Source organism: Geotrypetes seraphini, chromosome 5 (genome assembly GCF_902459505.1).
Source record: "Geotrypetes seraphini chromosome 5, aGeoSer1.1, whole genome shotgun sequence".
Classification (NCBI taxonomy): Eukaryota; Metazoa; Chordata; class Amphibia; order Gymnophiona; family Dermophiidae; genus Geotrypetes; species Geotrypetes seraphini.
The window spans coordinates 190,158,518-190,173,903 of NC_047088.1; positions in this window are offsets into that span (position 1 = coordinate 190,158,518).

Here is a 15,386-nt window from a genome sequence, read left to right on the forward strand (position 1 = left end):
GCCCTCCCCCCTTACTACACCTACGCCACTGGTTGAATAGTCACACCTCCTACACATATATACCAACAGGGCAGAAGTTACGAGTGTTCATTATCTCCAAACTAGTTTTTTGTTTTGAGGATTATAAACAGAGGTTCCCTATCTATCTAGTCTAAAAAATTGGATGCACATTACCCCTTTCTATCAAAAACTCCATTGGTTGCCGTTGGAATCCAGAGTCTTATTTAAGTTTTCATGCATCTGTTATAAAGTAGTTTTTGGTATGTTACTAGGTTATCTTATTCTTCATTTTACCATGAGTTACACTAATAAGAGTGCATGAAGAGTACATCTGTTTGCATATCCCTCTATAAAATCTTGTCATTACAAGAAGTTTCTTGAGAGAATCTTCTCATTTCAGGCCGCCAAATTGAATACATGGCTTGCAAAAATTATATTAGAAGCTTCCTCTTATCTTGATTTTAGAAAACAGATAAAGACACAACTATTCAATAGGCTGGTACCTTAATGTATCTTGTTTTTCAGCTTAATACCTTTTTATCCTATCTCAAATTGTTATATTTCACCTATATTGTATGCATTTAATCTCGCCAAATTTTTTAGATGTATTTTAACTTGATGTATTCATCTGTATTGTATGTATTAGGCTTGACTGTTGTGAACCGCCTAGAACTTTTGGTATGGCGGTATATAAAAATAAATTATGATTATTATTATTATTATTATTATCGAGCTGGGTGTGGTAAGTACACAGAGGATGGAACCTACATGTTCTGCACAAAGCAGCATATACAATTCTAGCCACTCTGCTGGGCAGATTATATAATAATAATAATAATTTTATTCTTATATACCGCCAAAGGGTTCATAGACAACGGCGCGAAAGACAAAGGCGTGCGCCGACAACTGAGCGCAAGACGGAGGCATGCGCTGAAGAAAATTACAGTTTTTAGGGGCTCCGACGGGGGGTTTTGTTGGGGAACCCCCGCACTTTACTTAATAGACATCGCGCCGGCGTTATGGGGGGTTTGGGGGGGTTGTAACCCTCCACATTTTACTGTAAACTTAACTTTTTCCCTAAAAACAGGGAAAAAGTTAAGTTTTCAGTAAAATATGGGGGGTTACAACCCCCCACACCCCCCACAACGTGGCGCGATGTCTATTAAGTAAAGTGGGGGTTCCCTCCCACGCCCCCCTGTCGGAGCCCTAAAAACAGTACTTTTGACCGCGCTGCACTCAATTGTCTGGGCGCGCCTTTGTCCCGGCGCGCTTTTGACCTGACACCCCGCCAAAGCCGTGGTAGTTCGATGTTTGCAACAAAGAAGAGCTGGACAAACAGCGAATACAGGTACAATGTAAGATCATCAAAATACAAGAGAGCATGATGCAGAGGTGAGGCATAAGAGATTTTGGGAACAATTCGGTTAGGGTTGGAGAGGAGAGGCTTGAGAGGACTTAGTTACAAATTGGTTAAACAAGTCAAGTTTTCTGAAACTTAGATATAGACAATGCTAGTTTTTCTCTGCCATTTGTCTCTGTGTTACTATGGGTCTCATTTCCAAAAGTGACATTTGGAACTTTTGTTTGCTAAAACATCCAAATTGCCATTTTCAAAACACATTTCTAGTTGGTTTTCTATGCTGTTTGTCTGCAGTGCGTCTAAATTACAAGGGGGAATGTTTTAGCTGGGATTAGAATTTCTGCAATAATGGAAAATTGCAGAAATGTCTAGAGCAAAACTTGGACGCTTTAGGCTAGACCTGCCAAAAAGGTGCCAAACTGACCAGATGACCACTGGAGGCATGAAGGCATGCCCCCCCCCTTACTTCCCCAGTGATCACTGACCCCCAACCCAACAAGTTTATTAAGATTTTTATATACCGCCTATCAAGGTTATCTAAGCGGTTTTACAATCAGGTACTCAAGCATTTCCCTATCTGTCCCGGCGGGCTCACAATCTATCTAACGTACCTGGGGCTATGGAGGATTAAGTGACTTGCCCAGGGTCACAAGGAGCAGCGTGGGGTTTGAACCCACAACCCCAGGGTGCTGAGGCTGTAGCTTCAACCACTGCGCCACACACTCCACTAAAGATGTGAATGAAACAGTACATACCCCTCTGTATTACAGCTTCAGATGTTATGGTCAATCTTCTTACAGCAGCAAACAGACCTCTGAAATAGCCTAGTGGTCAGTGCAGTGAACTGCAGAGAAGGGGACCCAGTCCCATATCCCACTCTAACTAGTACACTAGTGGTGAAAAACCCATCCACACTTACAGTACCAACATATAGGTGACACCTGCAGGTTTAAGGACTATTGGGGTGGTATACAGTTGGATATTCACTACCTCACCATCTCTTCTATCATCCACCTTCACAGTTCTAAAACTTAAACAGTTTCTCCCACTCATTCAACCTTCCCCATCCTATCTGACCACATCTCACCTGCATTGCTGCCATCACACCTCTCCAGCTCTTCTCTATAGACTGCTGCTCCTTTTGCTCACTGCTGGGGACAACAACCCCAGTCCTGGGCCTCCTAATCAAGTCTCACTCTGCTCATGCAAATTGTTCTGCAGTGTCTCCAATCTTATTTCTGTCCCTCTCCTCTCTCCTTCACCTTTTTCAAGTGCCCTGTGGAGTGTCTACTCTATCTCCAACAAGTTCATTTAAATCCAAAACCTCTATCTCTCATTCTTACTACCTGCAGGCACTAACTAAAACCGGGCTCTACCCTAATGATTCTGCTTCAGTCGCTTCCCTATGTCATGAAGGTTACCTTTTCTCCCACACTCTGCACCCAGTTGGTCATGGAGAAGGGTTTAGGCTGTTACTCTCACTCTCGTGTAGATTTCATCTGCTTTTCCTACCTCAGTCTCACTGCTTCTGCTCCTTCAAAGTCCACTCAGTCCATTTATTTGCTTCCCTATCTCTCCGAATAGCAGTTATTTATCAATCCCCTGAGAAATTCCTATCTTCCCTTCTCACCGACATTGACTCCTGGTTCTGCATCTTTCTCGAACCATTATCTCCTTCCCTCATCCTTGATGAGTTTAACATTCATGCTGATGACACCTCAAAATTTCTTGCTCTAATATCCTCATTCCATCTTCAGCTGTGCTCCAGTACCCCCATGTATCAGAATGGCCACTGCCTTGATCTTATCTTGTTCTCCAACTATTTAATTGCCAACTTCTCCACCTCATTTCTTCCCCTCTCTATCATCCAATAACTTTCATAAATCACACCCCCCCCCATGACATGGCCAATCCTCACCAATACTTTCAGGAATCTTCAGGCTATTGACCCATGCATTCTTTCCACCACTGTCTCCCCCTCCTCTCAAATACTACTCTATGTAAGTCTGTCAATGAGGCATCTCTTCCTATAATACTATCCTGTACTCTGCTTTTGATACCCTCACTACTCCCATGTCACAATCTGTAAGGCGTGCCAAACCCCTGATCTGGATGACCTCTAAGATCTGCTACTTACATTCCTGTGCCCAAGCTGTGAAATGTCACTGACTGAAATCCCACACTCATGCTTTGTGCACTTCAAATTTCTGATCACCACTTTCCAATCAACCCTTTCATTTGCAAAACAAGACTACTACACCCACTTCACTGATTCTCTTGGATCCAACCCTTGCCATCTCTTTGCCATGCTCAACTCTCTACTCAAAGTGCCCTCACCTCCAACTCCTCCTTTGCTTTCTCCCCAGACTATGACTGAGTACTTCCACAACAAAGTTCAAAATATTAACTTTGAGTTTTCGAATCTCGACCAAATCACCTCCAACTCTCCCTCCTCTGGTCCACTCTGCCAAACCTCCATTGACACCTGTCACCTTTTCTTCCTTCCCTAAAATCACTGGAGAGGAAACTGCACATTTTCTTTCCTCCTCACGCTTAGGCGCTTGGGCCAATCAGGCCCTAGGATCCTGTGGGTTGGGCAGAGGAGGGGCGGGCCTGCCTCATTTGGACAGAGGCGGGCCTGCTTGTCGGACGGTGTGAAGACCCGTCCAGCCAATTTGGCGGTAAGCTTGAGGGGGGTTCCAGGGTGGGGGGTTCGTTGAGGAGGGGTCCGGCAGGAGGGGTTGGGCACCCTCCTGCTGGCGATCTTCAGGGAGGCCGCTGGGGGGTCCAGGGAGGGCGGTTAGGGCATTTTGTTTGGGGGGTCCGGCAGGTGGGGTTGGGTACCCTCTTGCCTGGCGATCTTTGGGGGGCGGGTTCTTTCAGCAGGAGGGGTTGGGCACCCTCCTGCTGCGATCGTCGGGGGGGTTGGGGAGACTGGCGGCCGTAGCTGCGGCCGCTATGCTAATTGCAGCAGGGAGATTCCTTGCCGCGGAAAAGTATAGTGGCCGCATCTACTTACAATGTAGGCCAGCATTTTGCTGGCCTACACTGTAAGCGTCTCTTCCTCTCCTAAGGAGACGCGTAGGGCCGCCTAGGTTCGCCTAAGGCCTTTAGGCATCTTGCGGGCTTCCCTAGGCTCCCGGAGGGGCCTTCAATATAGGCGGCATGCCTGGGGAGCATTTTTTTAAAAAACGTGCAATTGGCTGATTAGACAGCTTTAGGACGCCTACAGCTGCCTACAATTGGGACGCACTTTGCAGAATCAGGGCCATAGTGTCTGAAGATCTAAAGGCGAAAAAACAGTGTGACAAGGCAGTGGCTGCTGCCAGAAGGATGCTGAGCTGTATAAAGAGAGGCGTAGCCAGTAGAAGGAAGAAGGAGTTGATGCCCCTGTACAGGTCATTGGTACAATACAAGCCTACTTGTATTGTGTTCAGTTTTGGAAACCCTATCTGGCGAAGGACATAAGAAGACTTGAAGTGGTCCAGAGGAGGGCGATGAAAATGATAGGAGGCTTGCGCCAGAAGACGTATGAGCAGAGGCTGGAAGCCCTGAATATGTATACCCTAGAGGAAAGGAGGGACAGGAGAGATATGATTCAGATGTTCAAATACTTGAAGGGTATTAACGTAGAACAAAATCTTTTCCAGAGAAAGGAAAATGGTAAAACTAGAGGACATAATTTGAGGTTAAGGGGTGGTAGATTCAGGAACAATGTTAGGAAATTCTACTTTACGGAGAGGGTGATGGATGCCTGGAATGCGCTCCTGAGAGAGGTGGTGGAGAGGAAAACGGTGGCTGTGTACAAAGAAGCATAGGATGAACACAGAGGATCTAGAATCAGAAAATAATATTAAATATTGAACTAAGGCCAGTACTGGGCAGACTTACACAGTCTGTGTCTGTATATGGGGGAGGATGGGCTGGAGAGGGCTTCAATGGTCAGGAGGGTGTAGATGGGCTGGAGTAGGTTTTGACGGAGATTTCGGCAGTTGGAACCCAAGCACAGTACCGGGTAGAGCTTTGGATTCTTGCCCAGAATTAGCTAAGAAGAAAAAATTTAAATTGAATCAGGTTGGACAGACTGGATGGACCATTTGGGTCTTTATCTGCCGTCATCAACTATGTTACTGTGTTACTGTGTTGATGAGGATTAAGTCATGAGAACTAGTCTTATGATGCAAAGGCCAGGTCAGCTTAAGCATACACAACCTATTCTCTGATAGGCTCATTAAAGGGGAGCCTCAGCAGACCTGTCCTCTGACCACCTTCATGGATTTTCAGGATTGTCCCAGATCATCATGACCTAAATGGCTTTCCTCCATGGTTCTTCTGTCCTATGATCTCATCTAGAATAAACAATCCAGCTCCATATTGCAATATTTTTTTGTTTGTTTTCTTATCAGTACGCCAGCTTGGATCACTAATGCTAACAGCTTACCGTATATACTCAAATATAAACTGGGATTTTGGGGCCAAAAAATTGGCCCAAAAATGGTGGTCCCGGTTTATATTCGGGTCATCCCCCAGTGACCACCCGAAACCCTCCCGGGCTTCCTACAGGCCTGCCTTAGATCGGGACAGAAGGGATCCCTTCCGTCTCCTGCCCCGGCCAACACTAATAATTACCACCGTCCCTCCTTCCCTCCCTCGCATACCTGTTCCCTGGTGGTCCAGCGTGTATCCCACGCTGAAATCCTGAAGATTGTAAAGGTAGTAGCCAGCGGCGCACCCGGGCTGGCATACAGGAGTGAGCTTTTCATGCTCCCGGAAGGCCCTGCACCGCTCCTTGATAGGCTGCCATAAGTTCTTGCGGTATTCGCGGTTCTCGCGGAAGCCTATCAAGGAATGGTGCAGGGCCGGCTGGGAGCACGAAAAGCTCGCTCCTGCATGCTGGCCCGGTGCACCGCTGGCTACTACCTTTACAATCTTCAGGATTTCAGCGCGGGATACACGCTGGACCACCAGGGAACAGGTACGCGAGGGAGGGAAGAAGGGAGGGTGATAATTATTAGTGTTGGGCGGGACAGGAGACGGAAGGGATCCCTTCTGTCCCGGCCTACCACTAGGTGGTTTAAGTTAAGGGGAATGGTTAATCTGCTGGCTGGGTTAGAGGGCAGAGGGGAATACGGAACAATCAAGCCATTGTGACATCACTGATGAGGTTGGCTCTTTTTAGGGGGAAGAGGGTACAGGGAAGGAAGGTGGGACAGTGTTAAGAGCCTGGCAAGGAGGAGGGCTTGGTTCACAGCCTGGTAGGAAATGGGAGTGAGGGCAGAGCAGAGAGGGAAGGGGGCTGGGTGCAGAACTTGGCAGGGAAGGGGGTTGAGTGCAGAACCTGGCAGGGCAGGACATTTGACTATTAAGCCACCTGACTTATATTCGAGTCAACCATTTTTCCTCTTTTTTGGGGTCGAGAAATGGGGGGTCTCAACTTATATTCGGATTGACTTATATTCTAGTATATACACACTTCTCTTTAAAAAAACAGTTCAGGCCTGGTCTGAACAGCTATATGGCAAAGCCCAAGTTTAACCTAACTTTCCTAGAAGGCCCAAAACTACTCCAAGACTAACTTAACATCAATAATGTAAGAGTCAGAGACGTGGAGGGGCATTTTCAAAACATACGTCTAAGTGTGATTTGGACATATGGTACTAGACAGCCAAAGTTGGCAATAATAAAATGCCTATTTTTGAAAGGCAAACCACCATATGTCTAGAAATATATATATATATATATATTTTTTTAAATCCTCTATCTGGATGTCCAGGTCACTGGCACGCCCAGACCACCAGGACATCTTTCTTTATACCACATTTTTGACCAAAATTTCCCTAATGCCCAGAACAAGACCATTTGGATGTGGGAGGGGCTAATTCTGTATTGGACTGGCTACCCAGACATGGCAACAGAGCAGCGGGGCACCTTAGAGAGCACTGCTGTGAACTTCACATAAAGGGTGCCAGATAAACATCTCACCAGAATTCCCTTATGGTGAGCCCCCCCCCAAACCTACCTGTCTACAATCCCAATAGCCATCATGGTTGCAAGTGGCACCTACTTGAATATGGCAATAGAGTAGGTTTTGGGGGAGTTTGGTTAATGGTAATGGTTAGAGTGGCTTATGGGACTTGCTACTCCTCTCTATGGTTGACTATCCCACCCACCAGGCTACTTAAGACACCTGTGTGCAGCTCTACTAGGCTTTCCTATGCCAGGTGTTGATGTTCTGGAGACACATATGTATGTTTGTATTCTGATATTTGTGGGTTTGAGGGGGTCAGTGAGCATTGGGTGAGTGTGGGGGTGTCTTACCTTGATGTATGCAGTGGTCAGTTTGGGTACCTTTGTGGCACTTAGACCCTTCTAAAACAGGTCTAGTTCCAAACGTATAAGTTCCATTTCGGATGTCTTGCAAAATGTTTGATTATCGCTGTACGATGTCTATGTCTAACCCACCCCTGAGACCGCTCATAGCGTGCCTCCACCACGCCCATCTCATGCTCTGAATGCACAGAGACTAGAACACCTCACTACATGTACAGAAAGATGGATTTTATTATCAGCACTTTGATGTCCTGGCTATTAGGACGTCCAAGTGCCAATTTAAGATGCTTTTTGAACATCTGTTTTTTTTTATTATGAGCCTGAAAATCTTCTTACCAGGAAGATGGTAACTGCAAGCATACACAATTCTTATTGTTTCTTATAATGTCCATGTTTATGATAAGGAAAAGCAAATGGCTACAATGTCCCATGCCAAAGAGCAGACCATGTATACTTTGCATGGAGATTATGCAATTTGCAAGTCATCTTACACTACTGATGAGATGTACAAGTTTTACAGCACAGTGTTCTAATCATCCATCTTTATGACAGCCCTTGATAATTAAAGATTCAAGTATGCAACACAAACTCTCCCCGCACAATCAGCTCATTGCTTCTGTCTGCAAAAGTCCTTTTTTTTTCCATTTCAGCATTATCTCAATTCACTAATTTGGAAAGAATTATGGTGCTACAGAACTTTGACTAGTATGAGTCAGACAGGAAGAGAGTAATAACTACAGGGAAGAGTTTATGGTAGTCATTGCATAAATACTGTAATTAGCAATAAAGGCACAGAAAAACTTCCTGTCAATTGCAGACAGTTTGTGTAAAATACCATGATGACAAAAATGTACTAATGTATCAAGCAGGTCTTCAAATAACACAGAAAATACCATTCAATTATTATTTTATTTATGAGTATTTGAAGAGATTTTATAATCTGCTTTGAGTGATACCTATTATTTTATATAGCAGGAACAACACTAGTTATAAATCTTCCAGGATTTTTTTTGAGAGTATATAAAGCATATTAAGCTTCTTAGATCTACTGGTAGGGCGGTATATAAGAAAATCAATTATTATTATTAACATTTTATTTTTTTATTATTATTATTAACATTTTACTTCCACTGAGTCTGTGATGACCGTGAGAGAAGACAGAAGTCTGGCAGAATCTCATTAAAGACCAGCATCAAGATAAGCATTTTCTGCATCTTTCATATTTTTTCAAATTTCAGTACGTGTAAAGTTTACACATAAAATTTGCATTTTCTTCATCACCCGTGCAAGAGTGTAATTCAATCTAAAACTTTGAAATTTAGGTTTTTTTAAGCCTCTCCAATTGACGACATTCCTGTCCCTGTCTCGTCTTGAGAAGGACAGTGCTTAATGAAAATTATATAGCTAATTGATTTCTATAAAAAGTATTTCTTTCTATCTCACTCTTAATTCACATTTTGGATCCTTTTGACGACTTGAGAAGATTTATGTTAGTTAACTATTTCTTATTTGCTTTGAAGGATTGATGTAAATAATATTGCTTTTTTTGTCTTAAATCTTCTTTCTGTACAAGTTCAATCTTGAATTTATAATTGAAAACTTATAAATAAATAAAAAAAATTACATTAGCAATCTATGCCTATTATAAAAAGGAGGTTTTTCCAGTGGCCCATGATAGAAGCGTGTAAAGGAGCCTTTGTATACATGTAGCTCTTTCCTTCACAGCTCAGGGGTTGTATTTCTCCCCATGGCTTCTGAGGCCTTTTTCCTCCTTCTAGATGAAGTGTATCTAGGCAGGAAATAAGGCAGTATACTCAGCAAAGACAACTGGGGTTTGTATTGTATGTTTGAATTTTGATACTCCCATTCCTCCATTTGGTGTTAATTTGTCTTTATAAACTTTGCAGTGCTACAATCAATGAAGTGTATCTTGAATTTTATACCCGTGGCTGAATTATTGAAATCTTATCCTCACGACTCCTCTGTAGTACTGTGCTCTTCTCGTTGGTGAGGCCGCCTTGGGCTTTTTTCTTCAGTGTCTTTATGAACTTATGCCATGGCAATTCATAATCCATGAATTGCCAAATAATTTATCATGGATTAATCAAGATCTATAAAACTCATGAAACTTATCAAGAAATTTTTTTGGACCTTCAGAATGTGAGCTGATTTCAAATTATATTGTTTGAATCGCTCACTCCACTTTTCACTGGTACATCTTTTCAGATTTTCTTTCTCTATGTTTATAAGCATATTCGTCCATGTAAGGAAGTTCTTCTTCACCCAGAGAGTGGTAGAAATCTGGAATGCTCTTCCAGAGGCTGTTATAGGGGAAAGCACCCTCCAGGGATTCAAGAAAAGGTTAGATAATTTCCTGCTGAACCAGAATGTACGCAGGTAAGGCTAGACTCAAATAGGGCACTGGTCTTTGACCTAAGGGCTGCCACATGAGTGGACTGCTGGGCACGATGGACCGCTTGTCTGACCCAGCAGCGGCAGTTCTTATGTTCTTATGTTCTAAATAGTCTTGGAGCTGTTCTTCAGTTATCCAGATCATTCATTCGTACTATATTCATAAATATAGTTCAATCTTGCTGCAGACACTCTAAACTAAACTAAACCTTAAGTTTATATACCGCATCACCTCCACGGGAGTGGAGCTCGACACGGTTTACAAAGCTAAAAATATAGGAAGAGAGAGGAGAAAGATTTACAAGGAGATATATAAAGAGGGGATGAAACAGAAGAAGAGATGTTATATATTAGAGAAAAGCCAGGTTTTCAGTTGTTTTCAGAATAGTTGGAGGGAGCCCAGGTTCCGCAGCGGGATAGTGAGATCGTTCCAAAGGCCCGTGATTTTGGAGAGGAGGGATCTTCCCAGTTTTCCTGCGTGGAGGATGCCGTGTAGAGAGGGGAAGGATAGTTTATGTCTGTGGGCTGATCTGGTGGTAGCAGGCATCAGGGCGAGGAAGGATAGGGGGATTAGGGGTGGAAGGATGCCGTGAATGATCTTGAAAGCCAGGCAGGAGCATTTGAAATGAATTCTGGAAAGTACTGGGAGCCAGTGAAGATTGGTAAGTAGTGGGGAGACGTGATCAAATTTGCGTTTAACAAAAATCAGTTTGGCCGCAGTATTCTGGATAAGCTGGAGTCTGCGAAGACTTTTTTTTGTTAGGCATAAATAAATAGCATTACAGTAATCGAGTTTGGATAGGATAATGGATTGTACAAGGACGGTGAAATATTTTTGGTGAAAATAGAATCTAACTCTCCTCAGCATGTGGAGGCTGAAAAAGCATGATTTTGCCAGGAAATTCAGGTGATCGCTGAAGGAGAGGGAGGAATCGATAGTGATGCCGAGGACCTTGCTTGAGAAATCAAGGTGCAGAGCAGGGCCTGTGGGTAGTGTGAAGAGGGTGGGCAGGTGAACTAATTTTGGGCCGAGCCAAAGTAATTTTGTTTTTGATACATTTAATTTCATCTATACAGAGAGGGACCAGGCATGAAGTGATGTTCTCTTGGAGGTTTGTAAGGTTCTGATCTGTTTTGAGGAGGATAAGGATATCGTCTGCATATGTGTATAGTGTTTCAAGGGGGGATAGTTTGAGGAGCTTCAGGGAGGTCATATACATGTTGAAGAGAATAGGAGATAGGGGAGAACCCTGTGGGACACCACAGGAAGGTGTCCACGAAGCAGATTTGGAGCCGTTTGCATTGACAGTGTAGGAGCGAGCGCAAAGGAAGTTAGAGAACCACTTTAGGACGAAGGAGTCTATTCCTATCTCAGAAAGTTGGTAGATTAGTATGTCATGGTGCACTACGTCGAAAGTCGCAGAGAGATCGAACTGTAGAAGAACGGCAAATTTGTTTCGAGCGTGTAGTTGTTGCACCTTTGAAATTAAGGAAACTAGGAGGGACTCGGTGCTGAAATTGGGTCTGAATCCGTATTGGAAGTGTTGGAGAATGGAGAATCTCTCTAGGTAAGAGGAGAGTTGAGTAGCGACTATGGTCTCTAGAAGTTTTGTTAAAAGAGGGATGTTAGCTATGAGGCGGTAGTTCGATGGTAAGGAGGGGTCTAGATCGGCTTTTTTCAGAAGAGGGGATAAGGCAATGTGCCCCATTTCTGTGGAGAACAGGCCCGATAGTAAAGCTTTATTTATAAGGTTAGTAAGGGAAGAGATGGCCTGCGCAGGGATGTTTTCGTAGAGGTAGGATGGGAAAGGATCTAGGATGCACTTGCAGGATTTGAGTTTGAGGAAAAGTTTAGAGATCTGGGGCTCGGATACGAGTTCGAAAGTAGTCCATGATCTGTCAGCAGGGATAGGGTCTGAGTCCTTCGGAGGAAGAGAGTTGTAAGAGATAGCTGGGGGGAATGAGCTCTTTATGGTAATGATCTTATCATTGAAGAATTTGGCTAGGTCATTTGGAGAAGGGAGGGGGGGGTGGGGGAGGAGTTGTTTTTAGAAGTTAGGTTTCGCCAGATGTGGAACAGTGTACTGATTTGATTTTTTGACCTGGAGATTTTGTCCCCATAGAAATTCTTCCTAGCTTTTTTTAGTACGGAGTTGTAGAATTTGTTGTAGAAATAGTACAATGTTTCGCGATTGGTTGCATCAAAAGGGGGGGGGGGGAATTATTCTATAAATGACAGAAAACATTTTTTTAGATACCAAATGAAAAACAAGTCCACAACATTTCACCAAATATCTTCAGGACTTACTCAGAAACCGATTGCAAACATTTCATACTTCTCATGCTTTAAAAATAGCCACAGTGTTTGCTAACTACCTTATAAGCATATCATGTGAGGACTCTGAAATCAGGAGATGCCAGTAAGAAAGTCTGAAAAAAATAGAAAAAATGATAATCGGTAGTTTTAAATCTAAAACATGGCAGCAGAGAGTCACAAGCTGGCCAGCTAAAAAGTGGATATCCTGAAATGTGGATCTTTGCAAGTTTCCTCCAAATCCCAGATAATCAATTTACAGAAATATATATGCACAACTGAACTTGCCCATTCTTTTATGTAGTAGTTTGTGGTCTTAGGTAGGACTACAAAAGTAAAGATATCTGCAATAGAAAAATGCAAGATGGAGTTCAAACTTGCAGTGGCTAAGATCCTGATTCCTGAAGAACTCATACAAGAACTGTTGATGGAGGTCTCAATATACCATGGTGAATTCTGTGACAAATGTATGGAAGCAAAGTTTCAAAAATCCATTTCTACTTGAAAGACAGAGATAGCCACAGGCAAAAAAAACAACTTTGTAGTTTATTTTCAGATTTTTTTTCAATATTTTCGGAAAATTTGTTTGTTTCAGATATTCATTTTCATAAAACTTTTAACGCAAATTAGAAGTTTTTAACATGCATAAATCGATTATGTGTATTTTAGTTACTAGGTTAATGTATATTAAATCAATTTTACATACACTGGGGCAATTCTGAGATAAAAGGATATCTCTCTGGATATGTGTGAACATTATTTTGCTCTGTACTTTGGTGACTTAAGGATTGGAATAGAGGAGAATTTGTAGGTTTATTGATAAACATAGTTTGAATTTCATAAGAAAGCAAACATTATTAACTTGGTTAAATAGTGTAAAACTTTTTCCCCCCAGTTTTAAACTTTTCTATATTCAAAGCCAGTAGGAGCCTCTTCTGCACACGTACCACTGCCTAAGTGGTGATATTCAAGATCACTTACCTGGAGAGTGCCATTGAATATCACTGCAAACCCCACCCCCCCCAAAAAAAAAAAAAAAAAAGTGGGGCTTATGTGGGAGCCGGCAGTATTCAGTGCCAGGAACCACATAGCTAAGTGACTGATATTCCTGGTGGTCTCTGGGGGTAATTATGGCCAGGAACTAAGTCCCCTCACTCCTGCCTCTTATGACATACCTTTGAAAATGGCTGCCTTGGCCTCCAATCCCAATCCCATCCATTTTAATAAACAATATCTCCAAAACTCTGTTGGACCCTCAATTTCAAAGTAGAGATTTGCTTTGTTTGTGAAGATAAGTGATTTTTTCACATTATTATTCAATTATTTTGGCAATCAGCATAGTTTACTGTTTTCACACTATTTAATGCTTATAATCCTACATTACTTCTCATTTTTGAGATTGGGATTTTCTATTCTTTATTATAAATTGCTTGAGAGTTTTACGACTATTGACGCATTTATCTTTTGTTATCACTATATATAATACTAAACATATATTCTCCCTGTATGGAGCCCATTGATATTATTGTGGCTACAGCATGTTATAACTACTCTGGTTTGGGAGTTGTTGCAAATATTACTCAAAACACCAATGGCTGGAAGCCAATGATTTAGAGGGCCTACATTTCACTTATTAATGATTTTATCTTTTTACAGTAAGTGTATGGTTTGACAGTTCTATAATCCAGTCTAGACTTCTTAGGAAAACTTTTGAGTGTGTATCTTTTCTAATATCTTCTCTTGGGTTATTTTTTGATACTATCAAATATAACATTTAGGGAATTCTGATAGAGAAGTTTCAACAAAGATGAAAGAAAGGCAGGAGTCGTTAAGGTGAGAGCAGAGTAAAGTTTGCAAATTACTCCTGTCAACTTCTAAGCAGCCTGAAAATGCAAGGAAAAAACACAATAGGGTGGGAGAGTTAAGAGAATCACAGCACTAAATGAAAAGGTACATATAATAGGCATCTCAGAGACATGATGGAAAGAGGACAATCAATTGGACACTGTGTTACCAGGATACAAATTATATAACAATGATAGGGTGGATCGAATTGGAGGGGAGTTGTGCTATCCCCTGAATTCTACAATAAGAGTTAAAAAATGCTTGCAGAAATTTGTGTGTGTGTGACAAATTTGCATGTGCAATTTAATTGATTAATAAAACAATTTGAGCCAGATTCTATAAATGGCCCCTAATCAGACCTAACTTTTAGGCGCCTGTCTGTGCGGTGGTTGATCACTCACTCCTAGCGACACCTATGCAATCAAGGGGAGATCCATGCTTAATTTAGTGCAAGGATTTGCACCTTATGTCCCTTGGTATAAATGGACGCATCTAAAGTTAGGCACAGTTCCCGGCACAAAGTACTATTGTGTTCAGCCAGAAATTGTGCTGAGCTGCCATGCCAGAGAGGATACCAAACCAACCTGAAAATGAACAGAGCAGAGTCCCCTTTTCAAATTTTTGGCCTGGGTCCATATATATATATATATATAAAGATTGTTTTCATGGTTTCTGCATTTTTATGTGTCCTTGCTAGATTACCTTATGGGCTACCCGCTTTACTTTGAGCCAGGCTGTATATATATATATATATATATATATATACAGTTAGATGTTTTAGCTCATTGTCTGAAATAGCCATTTCTCTGTTATCCATGGCAGCGCACACTGCAAAAACTAGAAAATCAATTCAAACACTTGACTTTCATTTTTGATACATTTGTCTGCATTAAGTGCTGTGTTTGTGTTCAAGAGTCTTTTCTAGATAATCAGGGTAGTCATTCTATTGAATCACTGTCTTCCTGCTGTGAGAAAACACAATCCTCCTTACTACTACAGTCTCCTGCTGGCATGTTTTACAACACTGATGCAAGAAACTGTTAAATGCCATTTCTCCTTTTTTTTTCTGTGCAGATTCTCTTTCCTGCTGCTTTCTCACTTGTTCTAAAAAAAAAAAAAAAAAAA